The sequence below is a fragment of the Wyeomyia smithii genome, chromosome 1 (assembly GCF_029784165.1).
Source record: "Wyeomyia smithii strain HCP4-BCI-WySm-NY-G18 chromosome 1, ASM2978416v1, whole genome shotgun sequence".
Taxonomy (NCBI): domain Eukaryota; kingdom Metazoa; phylum Arthropoda; class Insecta; order Diptera; family Culicidae; genus Wyeomyia; species Wyeomyia smithii.
The window spans coordinates 81,850,702-81,864,190 of NC_073694.1; the positions used below are offsets into that span (position 1 = coordinate 81,850,702).

General features: G+C 38.5%; 1 long non-coding RNA gene across 1 annotated transcript; it reads left to right on the plus strand.

The window, feature by feature from the left end:
* The first annotated feature begins 3,459 nt into the window (after nucleotides 1-3,459).
* On the plus strand, nucleotides 3,460-12,571 carry LOC129719210 (uncharacterized). Its single transcript, XR_008727143.1, has 2 exons — nucleotides 3,460-7,096; nucleotides 7,162-12,571. It is a non-coding gene; the product is annotated as an uncharacterized LOC129719210 (long non-coding RNA).
* Nucleotides 12,572-13,489: the final 918 nt, after the last annotated feature.

The following is a 13,489-nucleotide window of genomic DNA, read 5'->3' on the forward strand; positions in this document are numbered from 1 at the left end:
TTTACGCAAATGGTATCGCGGGCCCTTCCATCAATCTTGTTTATAATTGATTGCTCGTACAGATTCATTACTTCTTCTGATACGAGGTTTCTGAATAAATTTAACGTTTATATATATATATATATATATATATATATATATATATATATATATATATATATATATATATATATATATATATATATATATATATATATATATATCTTTATATATATATGTATATATATATATATATATATTATATATATATATATATATATATATATATATATATATATATATATATATATATATATATATATATATATATATATATATATATAAACGTTAAATTTATTCAGAAACCTCGTATCAGAAGAAGTAATGAATCTGTACGAGCAATCAATTATAAACAAGATTGATGGAAGGGCCCGCGATACCATTTGCGTAAACGGTAACCCAACAACCTTTGAAGGTGTTGCCGAAATTCTGGAAAGTGTTAATGGCGACAAAAGTGACATCGCTACGTATCAGACGCAGCTCTGGTCACTGAAAATGAATGACAACATTCATCTTCACTACAAAAAAACAAAAGAGATTCTCCAAAATATGAAGGGTCTCGCTAGAAGGGAGCAAATTTACGAAAGGCATTGGGAAGGAATAAATCATTTCCTAGAAAAAGAATGTTTAGCCGCCTTCATAAACGGTCTAAACAGATACTATTTTGGACATGCACAAGCTGCTCAGCTTTCTGACGTTGAAACAGCTTATGCGTTCTTGTGTAAATTCCAGAACGCAGAAAATACCAGGAAATCTACTGAAACTCCCCAATCTGGCAAACAAATTTCAAAAAATAATTTTGGGAATAATTCAGAACATAACAGACAAAATTCTAAACCACAGGAGGATTCCAATAAAAACGCTAGTGGCTCACAAAGATTCAAAGCTCAATCAGACAGACAAAAAGTGACACCGATGGAAGTTGATCCGTCAATTAGATCACGCCAAAATAGAATCTACAATCACGATGCTCAAAATGAAGAGGAAAATGACACAGAAGTTATCAATAGCGATGATTCCGACAGCGAAGTAGAAGAGTCAAATTTTCAGGTGGCAATTACAGACAAAATTCTGAAATAAACGCTGTTAACGGTCTCCCCTTCGTCACAATAACTTTATCCCACGGGAAAACAGCTGAAATTCTAATAGACAGTGGGTCAAATAAGAACTTTATTTCCCCGGATCTTATTCCAACTTCCAAAAGAACACCATGTGAACCACTCACCACTCAAAATAATAAAGGTAAACATAGAACTGAATTTAAATTTATAACAAAAATTTTTGGTCTCGGAAAAAATGTTGCATTCTATTTGTTTAAATTTCATAAATTTTTTGATGGTATTCTCGGGTACGAAACGCTTTCAGAGCTAGAAGCTTTACTTGACGTAACAAACCACAAATTAATACTCCCGCAGAAAACCATTAATTTACAAGTCAGACAAATGGGACCACCAGAAGTAACTTTGAGTGCACACACAGCTACAATTATTAAAATACCAGTCTCTCAAAAAAACGGTAACGTATTTTTACGAAAAGACAGCAAAATTAGAGATGCTATCGTACCCTCTGGCTTATACCAGGCGAAAAATGGCTACATTAGCGCTCTTGCCTCAAATTTAGGCGACTCCGTAACATTTTTTTGGAAAACTCCAGCCGAAACATTGCCAGTCTCTGAATTAATTGAGATAAATCATTCGAGTTCTACAGTGTGCTCTGAACGCTCAAATCAATTAGATAATCTGTAAAACCTTATACGAACACAGCATTTGAATATGGAAGAAAAGGAAAAACTTCTTAAAATACTCCGGCTGAATTCCAATATCATTCATCGTGAAGATGAAAAACTCTCTTGCACTACTGCTATTAAGCATAGTATCAAAACAAAAGACGATCTTCCTATACACACCAAAACATACAGACATCCCAACATCCACAAAGCAGAAGTAGAAAGGCAAATTAATGAGATGCTAGCTGACGGCATTATCCAGCATTCTATCTCTCCTTGGACCTCTCCTATATGGATTGTTCCAAAAAAGTCCGATGCAAGTGGCAAGAAAAAATGAAGAATCGTGGTCGACTATAGAAAACTGAATGAGAAGACAGTCGACGACAAATTTCCCATCCCGAACATCGATGAAATTTTAGACAAATTAGGAAGAAGTGTCTATTTTACTACAATTGATTTAAAATCTGGTTTCCACCAGATTGAAGTTGAAAAAACTGACAGACAAAAAACCGCGTTTAGTACAGACAAGGGACATTTTGAATTCATCAGAATGCCCTTTGGGTTAAAGAACGCACCGGCAACGTTTCAACGTGCCATGAATCATATCCTCGGAGATTTAATTGGAAGATGTTGCCTTGTCTACTTAGACGACATCATCATTTTTGGCAGTTCTCTCCAGCAACACTTGGAAAACCTTAACAAGGTGTTGGAAAGACTTATAAAATCGAATTTGAAAGTCCAACTCGATAAATGCGAGTTTTTAAAAACAGAATGTGAATTTTTAGGGCATATAGTTACCCAAGAAGGTATAAGAACCAACCCAAACAAAATTGAAAAAATCCTAAACTGGCCAATACCGAAAACCACCACACAGATCAAGGGTTTTTTAGGAATTCTTGGTTATTATAGAAAATTTATTCGAGACTTCGCGAAATTGACCAAGCCTCTTACAAAATGCTTGAAAAAAGATGCAAAAATTATCCATGATGAAGAGTTTGTCAGTTGTTTTAATGATTGTAAACATCTTTTGACAACAGATCCAATATTGAAATATCCAGATTTCAATAAAAAATTCATTTTGGAAACAGATGCTAGCGACGTCGCTTTAGGCGCTGTTGTCATTCATTTTCAGTGACCAGAATGTTGTCATTCATTTTCAGTGACCAGAGCTGCGTCTGATACGTAGCGATGTCACTTTTGTCGCCATTAACACTTTCCAGAATTTCGGCAACACCTTCAAAGGTTGTTGGGTTACCGTTTACGCAAATGGTATCGCGGGCCCTTCCATCAATCTTGTTTATAATTGATTGCTCGTACAGATTCATTACTTCTTCTGATACGAGGTTTCTGAATAAATTTAACGTTTATATATATATATATATATATATATATATATATATATATATATATATATATATATATATATATATATATATATATATATATATATATATATATATATATATATATATATATATATATATATATATATATATATATATATATATATATATATATATATATATATATATATATATATATATATATATATATATATATATATATATATATATATATATATATATATATATATATATATATATATATATATATATATATATATATATATATATATATATATATATATATATATATATATATATATATATTATATATATAGCGACTTCGCTTTAGGCGCTGTTGTCATTCATTTTCAGTGACCAGAGCTGCGTCTGATACGTAGCGATGTCACTTTTGTCGCCATTAACACTTTCCAGAATTTCGGCAACACCTTCAAAGGTTGTTGGGTTACCGTTTACGCAAATGGTATCGCGGGCCCTTCCATCAATCTTGTTTATAATTGATTGCTCGTACAGATTCATTACTTCTTCTGATACGAGGTTTCTGAATAAATTTAACGTTTATATATATATATATATATATATATATATATATATATATATATATATATATATATATATATATATATATATATATATATATATATATATATATATATATATATATATATATATTTATATATATATATGCTAGAACTAGATAGCTCGAAAATTGACGTTTTGAGAAAAACGATTTTTGAAATTTGACTTATTTTGGTGATGATGATTTCATATTTTATGAAACGCATTCATATCAATTCAGGCCTGTTGTAGCAACGAACAAATTTACAAAGAGTCGAATTATTTAGTTTTACCACAGAGCATACTTGTTCTACATTGCGATGACTAGTTTTGTAATTGATAAATAACATTTTTTCGTGTTTCGATGATTTTAGGATATGTTATAAAGCTCGACGCGATAAATATGATGCCATACTTAACTCAAAATCGACAAATTTCGAGTTATCTAGTTCTAGCATCAAGGGGATGATATGTGTGTGTGTTTATATATATATTTCAAAATTACAATTTTTTTTGCAAGTTGTTTCTACTGATGTGTACTAAAAATCAGAGGATAAAATTATCAGAGATATAAACTAAATAATTTTGAATCTTGAAAAAAAAAATTCATGAAAAGACTGGTCGGACACCATGACAACAGCCAATAACAACTCCCAGTGTTCTTCAACCTGAGGAGTTACATTCATGGTGAATTCAGTTTAACTTCTGATAAACAGAACAAAGCTCACTTATATTTGTAAGAGATGTTTAAAAAAATACGGGAAGGACGTGTTAAGTCAACTTAAAATTATATGGAAATTGCTGGTAGTCGAAAATACCTATATAATAAATAAAAACATGCTATTGATGTGATTCAGAAACTAAAAAGTATTGATTGGAATGAAATTATATTTGATGCATACAACATTAAAAATACAGTAAAAATGAAAATGTACATGCATAACAATAAATGAAATAAAACAGTTTTCTAAGTAAAGCCGATAGAATAAGAAAAGCATCGGACGTTATGCCATGTTACAAATTAGTTAGCATAGTATTGTGGCCACGCGTACACTAAAAAAGGTTTCAAAGGCCATCACGCGCAGTAGATTTTTGCTTAACACTGTTTTGGTAGCAATCTGAAAGATATATTTGTAGTATAAAACTGTAACATATAACAGTTTAAAATTATTATATAAAATAATTGTAAATACAATAATTTACACGGTTTACATACTCATCGCTTCGAAACATCGTTGTGCACAATGACAAAAAGACAAACACACAAAGGTACAGTTCTCGGGGCAATTGAAAAATATAATGAAAAATGCAGAGATGATAAAAAATCCTATATTTTTCCTCCTGTAAAAATGCGAGTTAAACTACGTGCCTTTTAAAACAAAGTTTCATTTTATTTTTTATTTTTTCAAAGTATAAGCCGCGTCAGAATAAATGCCTTTTTATATTAAAGAGATGGAATATCAAGCCACTTAATGGGTTTGCAATTTAGCTTACAGCAACACAGTCACAAAAATAGACCCATGTTTGACATATTACACTACCGTATGTTCTGAAATTACAGGTAGATGGAAAAGATATGTTAGATATGTTATTTTACTACCTAAAATAGGATAACGAAGCGCGATGAAAGATATAGTATCAATAAACATCGTGAAAATTTGTTTGGTGATTTAGAGCACAAAAGCCGGCAGTGTGTACAAGTCTAACCTACTGTTGTAAATCAATGTCAATCAGGACGAAAAACAAATAAATATTCAATATTGTAAGTAATATGTTTTCTTTTTAATCTTTCTTTTAACTATATATCTATATATGCGTCGGCTTGACGGTTCTTTATCCAGCTTTCTACGAGCGGTAATTGGCCCTGACGACTCTGTTGATATTGGCTCGGGTTTTACTTGCGAAAGTGAAGGAGGGAAATATTTTTGCTTTTGTTTTCACATAAATTGACTATTGCATATGAGAATTCGGGTAGGTGCGAACAGCCGTCAAAATTTCTTTTACTTGTGTCAGGGCCAATCGCCGACAGTACACGCAGTCTATTTTGACGTTTTCTGTAGATCAGTTAATTTTTAATCGTAGTAACAGAGTAGAAAATATAACTGTGTGGCATCACAGTTGCTTTGGCACGCGTTACTCTTTAATCTCACTCTGTATGCACATACCTGAGACATCGCAGCAACCGCATTGCTCGTGCGATACGAAGCATCGTACTTACGAATCCGTCCAACCACTTGTGTCACTAGTGTTTCGGTGTTTTCCTTGTAACCGATTGCTTGTTGACGGTCTTTCCTTTGCTACCGCGAAGGTTTGAGGGGGTCCCGCCGGTACCGTAGAATTATATCCGAACATCCTTGCAGTTTTCGCCACCTCCCTATTCCGCATATCTTTTAGCAGCTGCATACGAACAAACCGATTTTCATCAGCAGAACTATACCGACAGAGGCGCACCTTCTCCATGGAATGTTATTGTCGGTTCGTCGGCCCCTTGTTTAAGGTTTAAGAACGTGTCGTGTTCAGCGGTTAGATCAACCATGGATTGAAGGTAGCTCACGATGTTTTTAATGAATACACTGTAACAGTTTGGGTCTCTGAGGCTCCGACGGAGATTGGTTGCTCTGGTTATGCCCTATAGCGTCTCCCCCAAGGGCAAGTGCAACGTCTGCGTTAGTTTCACGGGGTCGTTGATATTGTACAATGACGCTGCGATCTGAAACGATCGATGAACCGGGAAAAGGCTGGATATTTTCCAAACGCGTGCTTCCGGTGTTAGAGGAAGGCCCAAGATTGTCGCTTCTACAGTTCCAGCTGTCGTCGTCATGGCGAACGCGGTCAAGCGGTAGCAAACTAGTTGTACTCCAGAGCTGATATGAGCTCATATCCTTGGCTAACTAATCCAGTCTTCTCTGCATCTCCTCTATTTTATGTATGTATTCTCGATTTTCTTCGTGGATTGATTGTCTCGCTTTCCTGCCTGCCGAGGCATTCTCACCGGTGTCTCTCTTCGCGTTTGTTGTAGTGCGCCTTGGGGCTAATCTGTACCTTTTGCTCATTGCAACTCGTCTCATTCAATGGCCATTCTTCGTGGGAATCAACCTCGTTCGAATCGCTATGGTATTTGGAGGCAAGAACATATTCTCCACCGGTCGACATTTCGTTTGGTTTAATAAAGCAACAACTACCAAATCTGTAATAAAAGCATAGTAAGCAATGGTATAAGCAACATTCTTTTCCAAATTAGAATAGCAGTAAATTTCTACAACAATCGCGGCTGTACGAAGGGCAAGATGAACCTTTCGAGGAAGACGTGAGCCCTTGGGGGATAGCCTCAATCGAAGCAAACCAAGTGAGCTTCTTAACAGAAGAGGAGGTTCGAGCAGCGACCGTTGTAGATCCACTTCTTCAAGAGGTATATTCATACAAAGATACTAACAAGATTAATAACAGAAAATTGTGTCTACACTACTTTTACAGATTATGGATGCTGTCGAGAAGGGAATTTGGCCAACGCATCTAAAGCGGTTTGAAACTCTGAGCAATGATTTAGTCGTGAGAAGAGGGATCTTAGTGAAAACTGGTTGCGCAGTTATTCCAGAAAATTTCCGCCGAAAAACTCTTACTGTCGCTCACGAAGGTAACCCATCAGGAATGACAGATTCAACATGTCCTGATCGGTCAAGCAGAAACCATGATACCACTCAACCTCCCGCACCTAACACTGGGGAGCCCGATGTAACACTAATTGAAACGCCACAATCGCCAGAGAGAAGCGGACACCAGAATATCTCAGAAACTATATACACTCAACGGAATACTGGCACGTAGAAAATCCAGAATTATAGAATATTTTATATAAGCACACTTTAATCGCAGTCTGTAGTAACTCGACTATTCCGTCTAGCAATTAACTAGACCCGCTGCCATATCGGAGGAGGTGTTTCACTCAGTAGAGTTAGTTCGCGTAGCTCATCCACCAGGACGCACTGCCCACAATACTAAGAGAGTCCCTGAGCCACCCAACCAATCCAGAATTATAGAATATTTTATATAAGCACACTTTAATCGCAGTCAGTAGTAACTCGACTATTCCGTCTAGCAATTAACTAGACCCGCTGCCATATCGGAGGAGGTGTTTCACTCAGTAGAGTTAGTTCGCGTAGCTCATCCACCAGGACGCACTGCCCACAGTACTAAGGGAGTCCCTGAGCCACCCAACCAATCCAGAATTATAGAATATTTTATATAAGCACACTTTAATCGCAGTCAGTAGTAACTCGTCTATTCCGTCTAGCAATTAACTAGACCCGCTGCCATAACGGAGGAGGTGTTTCACTCAGTAGAGTTAGTTCGCGTAGCTTATCCACCAGGACGCACTGCCCACAGTACTAAGGGAGTCCCTGAGCCACCCAACCAAGTTCTGCTTCCCGAAACATTTTGTCGACGTGTTCGCTCAGCTCCAGATTGTTCCTGCCAACAGAGTCGTCTTGGTCCTTCGGTTGTGGTTGGCGATGGGATCTCCCGTGGACCTTTCTCAGGCAAGTATTCGCTCCCTAGTACAGTCCATCTGCCTGATTCTTTTTCACGTTTTAGCAGCGACGAACCGACTATCAGCAGTGTTCCTGAGCCCGATAGTTCATGTCAGAATCACTCAATACCGGAACTTATTACACACGACATTGACGCGAATATTATTCACGCCTACTACCAGAACGTGCGAGGTTTAAAGACTAAACTAGATGACCTGTTGCTTGCATCTAGTGACTGCAATTATGATATAATCATGCTAACAGAAACCGGTTTAGATTACTGTATCGATTCCCTTCAACTGTTCGGATCTGCTTATAACGTCTATCGATGTGATCGTAGCGCGAGTAATAGCAACGGAAGTAGTTTTGGTGGAGTACTGATTGCCGTTGTTCAAAAGTTCTGTAGTTCAGCGATAAATTAAGGCCGTGGTAGTTGTCTTGAACAAGTCTGTGTTTCTGCTGTTATAAGAGGCACGAAGTTCTTGCTTACTGCAGTCTACATTCCTACCGATAGAAGCAAAATTGTTGGATTCATTGACGAGCATATTTTGTCAATGTGCGAATTATGTGACGAAGGTTCTTTGAACGACAGAGTTCTCATTTGCGGTGATTACAACCAGCCGCAAATTTCCTGGTTTAATGGAGAGAATGGAGTGCAATGTGATAGTTCTCTTCCGCTTCATGTTGCTAGTGCTGCCGTCATCGATAGATTCGAATTCCTGAACCTGAACAAGTTAATACAATGCGTAATAATCGGGGGCGTATACTCGACCTTGTTTACTGCCTGCCAGAACAAGAAATCTCAGTACATTTAGCTATTGCTCCGCTGCTTCCCGTTGATCCTCCCCACCCGCCACTGGAGTTACTTCTACCAATACCGGCTTGTTCCGTTGATGTTCCTGCGGCTTCTGTTGGTATGGCACCTCTTAACTATCGTCGAATCAACTTTGATGCACTTGCTGTATATTTTTCTGCATTGGATTGGTTAGCCTTGTTGGACGAATTGGACGTTGATGATATGACATTGCGTTTTTGCGATGCTATCTGCAGTTGGTTAGACGATAATCTGCCGAGAACTAGACCTCCTCCAGTTCCTGCTTGGGGTAATGGTGAACTGCGAAGGTTGAAACGATATCGTAATGCAAGACAGAGACTGCTCCGCAAACAACGACCACTCTTCAATAGACGTGCTTTTAAATATGCAAGTGATGCGTACCGTAGGCTGAATAGTTCTCTCTACAAATCCTATGTATTGCGGACGCAATTCAGTTTGCGATCTAACCCTAAAAGCTTTTGGACATTTGTGAACTCAAAGAGGAAAAGCTCTTCAATTCCTTCTAGTGTGTTCTTGGGCAGCACAGACTGTCATGGAACCTTGCGAATTGTTTGCTGATTATTTTTCTTCTGTGTTTGCCAATGGCTGTACAACACAGTCTGAAGCTGAATTAGCGGCAGCTGATGTACCTGTTGGTGCTGTTGACATGGATATTTTCGAAATCACCCCTGCTATGGTCATTGCTGGTACCAAGAAGTTGAAAAGCTCCTACTCTCCTGGTCCCGACGGTGTTCCAGCTATTATTTTGTGTCGCTGCGCTGCTGCTCTTGCCGTGCCCCTCAGTCGGATTTTTACTAAATCGTTTGAACAACAAAAGTTTCCAGCGCTGTGGAAACAATCTTTCATGTTTCCGATGCACAAGAAGGGAGACAAACGTGACGTAAGGAACTATAAAGGAATAACCAGCCTTTCTGCCGGATCTAAGCTCTTCGAAATCATCGTCCACAGTGTGATTCTAAACTGCACTAGAAGCTATATTTCAGTTGATCAGCATGGTTTTATGCCGGGTCGTTCAATGTCGACCAACTTGATCGAATTCACAAGCACCTCCCAACAAACAATTTTGTTGTATAACAGCTCGTTAAGCTTTAGTTCAGCTGAAATCCGCCTAATAGCAGCTTAACAAGCTGTTAATCAACCAAATTGTTTGCTGGGCTGTATCTCACAGATGGAAGCTGGATTGCAAATTGACGCTGTTTATACAGATATTAAGACCGCTTTTGACACAGTAGATCATCGAATACTTTTCATAAGCTTTCTAAACTCGATATGTCTGAAAGACTAACCTCTTGGCTGAGCTCGTATCTTTTAGGCCGTAACTTGAGTATTAAGCTGGATTCCGCAGTTTCACGGACATTTAGCAACACTTCCGAATTCCCTCAGGGCAGTAATCTTGGTCCACTGCTGTTTGCTTTATGCTTCAATGACATTGCCATTTTGCTAGGAGCCGGGTGCGTATTGGTATATGCCGACGATCTGAAGATCTACCTTGTTGTGAATTCTGTCCAGGACTGCCAACGTCTGCAAGCACTGTTGGACACGTTTGCTAAATGGTGTAACAGAAACAAGCTCACAATAAGCATCGCAAAATGTATGGTCATAACATCCCATCGTTGTCATGCGCCCATTTCTTTTAATTACCAGATAAATGGATGTGTTTTTGAACGCGTAGATCAGATCAACGATCTTCGTACCTTCGTAGCCAAGCTGCTGAACAATGAACTTGATGCCCCGGTTTTGCTTTTTCACCTTGATTTTCGAGCACCAAGTAGACTGCTTCGTTAGTCAAACTTACTGACAACTAGGTCTTATCGGACCTTGTACGGCTTTTTTGAACCACTGACGTCATGCATCCGTACCTACTCGTTGGTCGAAGATTTATTCGATTTTGGAAGTGTTTCCTCACGTGCTTTTGGCAAAATAATCTCAAGGTCAGGGATGTTGCAATAGTTTTAGATTCAAGATTTTCATATAGATTATATTAAATAGTCGGATGAATCGACCAACATACAAATACAAACTCTTGCTGTTTTTGGATTAGGGTCAACTAATTAATACAATGTAAGAGGTCATTCGCAATTTGTTTTTATTCTTACTTTGGTTTCCGGATTATTCACATTGGCAATCCTGCCAGGCTGTTGAATTTTCAGCAGAGAACCATGGTTCAAAAGTTATGTAAAGAAATGTTTTCCAGAGGCTGTTTAAACTCACTCATTTTTCCCAGAGATGGCTGGACCGATATTCACAAAATTAGTCTCGAATGAAAGGCCTAGTTGTCCCATAGGTTGCTATTGAATTTCATTGTAATCGGTTAATAACTTTGTCTGTTATTTATAAAAATGTCAAATCACGTTATAAAAGCAAAGCATATACCAGAGACTGCTAAAACTCACTCACTTTTCTCAGAAATGGTTAGACAGGTTTTCACGAAATCAGTTGCAAATGAAAGGTCTAGTGGCCTCATAATACCCTTTTGAATTTCATTGTAATCAGATTTTTAGTTTAGGCACCGTGTTTCAAAATATGCAAATCGCGAAATTTCATTATCTCAGAAACTACACAACCAATTTAAACAAAACTGGTGCCGAATGAATGGGCTGTCTTGAAAATTCTTAACTTATGACTAAACATGTGGTTCAAAAGCTTTTAAAAGAAACGTGTTCGGAGGCTTCGAAGCTCACTCAGTTTTCTTAGAATTACTGCCGGTAACCGCAAGTCAGTCGCATCTGTAATTTTGTCAATTCTGAGTTATCATCGGATTTTGGCCTATCATTGAGTGTATTTTCAGATGTTGTAACAGTAAAGCCGCGCCAGACGGGATCACCAGCTTTACTGTACTAGCACAAAACGATTTGCCAGTCGCTCAGGATCGCCTCAAAGTACCGAAACCTGGTCGGACCGCGATTACCCAGTGGTAATTGTCGCTCTGCCCGCAAAACGATAGGCTCTCCTCCTACGACTACCCTTCGAAACCTCCTCGCTTAAGCGCCAGTACCGACAAATGTCTGTACTGCGAGGAAGCGTGTTTTGTACCGGCCCGGCTACTCCTCTCAGGGCAGGTCATGTAAGGAACGCGACTAACTCTCAAAGCGGAAACAAACTACGGAATTGGAACGATAGCGGAACGGTAGGTTTCTTACTGAAAAACTACACGGTAGTACAGTTGTTTATTCACGTTTTCCCTGCTTTCACCCTACTTTCGCACGTGCTTATTATTCTAAGTCTGACCTGTTACGACGTTGCGCTGCGGGTTCTACGACGAAAGAGTCACGCTTAGCTACCACCCGGTCGTCACCGAGGAGCTGTCTAGCGTGTACCTCGGTGTTGGCTGCACGCGTTGAACAAAATGGGGGCGCCAAGCAGTTAGCGTTGCCGACGGGGCCGTGGTGGACTCCACGCACGTGTTGGACGAACTGGATGCGCCTGGTACTCCACGTTGCCGACGGGCGCTGGGGAAGACTCCGGTCGACTCCCGGGTTTTTCTAGCGGGAAATAAAAACCTTCGCCTGAAGGTTTCTTTATATTTTTATGTTAACTGTATTAATATCACTTCCTTGCTTCTTTTCGTAGCCTCACGTGGCTAGCAACTTTATCTTTTCTCGAAACTCGTTAGGTATACTTCGCTTGTCAAAACACTTATAATTTTATAATTACAAACTTTTCTTTCTTTTAGTCACGTTGCGTCCACTCAAAAATCTATCTCCACTTTTAGCTTAACTTCACTTGCTCGGCTGTCTTTTGGAAAGGTTCCCAAGTAATAGCACGATGTTCTCCTATCGTTATCTACTCGAAGCCCTGTCTTTGGCTCGCGCGGCACGAAGTCCCGCTTTATGTGTCGTGCTCTGATTGGTCGCTTTACTCGAAAGCTCATTCTGGCGCGTGTGTGATTTATCCGTAATCGACCGATACTCCGCTATCGCTATCTATTTAGAGCTCCTTTTTTTGGCTCGCTCGGCACGAAGTAACGGCTTACGTGTCTTGCCCTGATTGGTTGAGATGAAAGCTCATTCTGCCTCCTGTTAAAAATGGTTCTATCGATGACTTACTGTTTTCGAAAAATTGCCTAGTTTCGAACCCCGTCTACGGAAGCTTTAATTGGGAGTGGTATAATTTATGGTTCGATAAGCATTTCGGTATTTTGAAGTCGTGGCGCTATAACCGCTTAAGGCTTACAAAGAATTAGTCCGCTAGGAGGCTAATCTGCGGGAGTTATCATTGCAGCGATACTTGTTTTTATAATTTTAGTTAGCATACCCGCCGCTCTACTTTCGGTATCGCTGCTATCATCAAAGGGTTTCATTATTAAAGGGTTACAATGTACCGATAAAAAATAATGGTTTGTTCAACAAAAGTAACCGCAAGTCAGTCCCAGAGGAAAAATAACCGAAAGTCAGTCCCAATTAAAAAAAATAAAATGAATGGGGATTTGGGAGTGGGGAAA